Here is a 3,095-nt window from a genome sequence, read left to right as displayed (position 1 = left end):
GGAATTCTTACCATTTGCAACAGCATGGATGGAACTGGAGAGCATTATGCTAAGCAAAATAAGCCAGTCAGAGAAAGATAAATATCACATGATCTCACTCATGTGGAATATAATGAACAACACAAACTGATGAACAAAAACAGATCCAGAGACAGAGAAGCATCGATCAGACCGTCAAATCTCAGAGGGAAGGTAGGGGAGGGTGGGGTAAGGGGGAGAGATCAACCAAAGGACTTGTATGCATGCAAATAAGCATAACCAATAGACACAGACACCAGGGGGGTGAGAGCATGAGCTGGGGAAGTGGGGAGGCAATGGGGGGATAAGGACACATATGTAATACCTTAATCAATAAAGAAAAAAAAAGGTAGAGATGAGATAATTCTTTTTTATTTTTCAATTACAGTTTACATACAATATGATATTAGTTTCAGGTATACAACATAGTGATTAGACATTATATAACTTAAGTGATCAACTCAATATGTCTAGTACCCATCTGACACCATACATAGTTATTATAATATTTTACAATTCATTTAAAACTTATTGCATATATTTGGTTACAGGGTTATTCTCTAATTTAACCAATTCCCTATTGGAAGATATTTAAGTTTTCTTCAACATTTTATTTCAAAAGTTCTGATATTTTAAAGTTTTTTTTCCTGGTTGCTTTACCATCCCTTATAAATTTTATATCTTCAGACTCGCAGTGGTTCTCAACCTTCTGGCCCTTTAAATACAGTTCCTCATGTTGTGACCCAACCATAAAATTATTTTCGTTGTTACTTCATAACTGTAATGTTGCTACTGTTATGAATTGTAATGTAAATATCTGATATGCAGGATGGTCTTAGGCGACCCCTGTGAAAGGGTCGTTCAACCGCCAAAGGGGTCACGACCCACAGGTTGAGAACCGCTGCATTAGAGGCTCAGCACAGTGTCTGACATAGCAGATAGTTGATAAATATTAATTCCTTTTCCCTTCATGTATACTTTTTTTTTAAGGTATGAGAATGACTTTCTGTTGCACTACCTACACTTTCTCCTTCTGGGGCCTGGTCAACCAGCCAATGTGAGATATGTCCTTTGCATATATGGAAAAGATCTTCTTTATGAAGAGACAACTGACATTTGTTTAGATTAGTTTCTAGCCCTGGATTATTATAACTCAGTTTAGTCATTGGATCCTCAAATTACACAGCTTACCTGTGGTGCATCAGTGGTTTCATCTTTGTAGATAAAAGATGGCACATTTTGGTAAATAGATAAGAAGGTTTCGGTAATCCCTCCAGTTTTAGGTTTATGCACTTAAAAATCACACCCCTATTTATTGTGGTTATTGTGCAAATGTGCAGAACTAAATCTCAGTACTGCAGGATGCACGTCTAATTTTTATACTTGGAAAAATAGAGAAAACAGCAATTCCAATAGAACGTCTCAAAGTGTAAGATGGAGATGGAGGGCACAATCCTGATTCATAGACATATGTGAGGAAGGCACAGGCAATAGAAACAAAACTAAAATTCATGATAATCCTAGTAAGAAGGTGTGAAGGGAAGAGAGAGAAGAGGAAATGGCACTGGCACAGCATGGGTAATACCTAAAATGCAGATGAGATAAATATAGATGGATGGAAAACAACTGTAAGTGAAGTTGTTTCAGGAAGGTCAAAGATTTCCAACTGAGGGGATTAGTGTGTGCAGCTGTTAAATGGGAGGCTCATCTCATTCTTAAGCTCTCAGGTTTCACTGTTTGGCAATAAATGCCTTTTGGGTGAGTGGCTTGATAGTCTCATCCTAACAAGCCAATCATTTTACTGTCCTGGAGTGGGGTGGAAGGATTAAGCTAACCAATATTTATTAACTCTTGGTCAAAAGAGTACCATTTCAGTCAAGCTTTAAAGAATATTATTAGAACAAGTGATACAATAAAATTGTGTTTGTGTGTTTTTGTTGTATCTTTATCACCTAAGGCTACCCTTCAAAAGTGTTTTCCAAAATTAAGAATAATACTTTGATTTGCTTACCAAACTGTTTTCCTGCTCCATATTTCCAAAGGAGTATGAGAATTAACCAGCTCATAATAAAAACAGACAAATTCTCATCTGAGGAGATTCAGGAACCCCAAATCTTATTTTTTACAGTCTTTAATGAGCTCTCAGGATGACCTTGTTTCTTGTGGAAAGGAATATTTTTCAAGAAAAAGTGATCAATGCTATTCCAATGCATTTTCTAATGCCTAGTTTAGCTAAATTATGAAAATTCATTAAAATAACCTTTATATGATTTTATTAATTCTCAACATATTCTGTTTCTATAGTTTAATAAGTTCACACAAGGTCAAAGATGGTAAGAAAATAGAGTAGTGCTTCTGGAGAGTGTAAGAATATCAATACTAGTATAAAGTTGCTAAAAAATGAATTGAGCATTTGAAATATATACAGGTCTGTTAATTCATTCCAATGGCATGTACTCATTCTGGGACTTAGATATCATAATCATCCTACCTCTCCTATACTATGTTACTTATCACAGTCATTAGATCACCCTATGATGTAGGGTTAATTTCAGCATATCCAAATGCCATCAGTTATGAATAATAATTCTGAGCATGTTATTGAGAGTCCCAAGCATGCCTAGTTAATTATTATTAATTTGGTGCCTATTTTGCCGACTTAGAACACTCACAGAGTACAAAGCTTTGCACAAAAATCTATTTTCCCAGTTACCCTTATCATAGCTCTATCCTTGGTGCAGATTAGCCAAATCAAATATGCCATCTCTATTGCTGCTATTCTGAGGGGCTCGGGTGACAATTACCAGTTCCCTAGAATTTGCCCGTAATTGACTATGTCCCACCATAGGTAACTCTGGAAGTGACAGGCAGCCTCAAGTGTGGTTCTCCCGCCTGTCGATTGGACCTTGCAGGAAGCCCCGCCTCACCAACTCAGCCAAGGGCTGCAGTTGGTTGGGCTCCGGTGAGTGGCGGGCCTTAGCTCCGCCCCGGCCGTCCGCTGCGCTGCCTGGGTCGGCGCCGTTTCCAGTTGAGAGATGGCGGCCGCCGCAGGTAGATCGCTCCTGCTGTTCCTCTCC

The sequence above is a fragment of the Myotis brandtii genome, unplaced genomic scaffold (assembly GCF_000412655.1).
Source record: "Myotis brandtii unplaced genomic scaffold, ASM41265v1 scaffold190, whole genome shotgun sequence".
Lineage (NCBI taxonomy): Eukaryota > Metazoa > Chordata > Mammalia > Chiroptera > Vespertilionidae > Myotis > Myotis brandtii.
Note: the sequence above shows the minus strand (reverse complement) of the source record.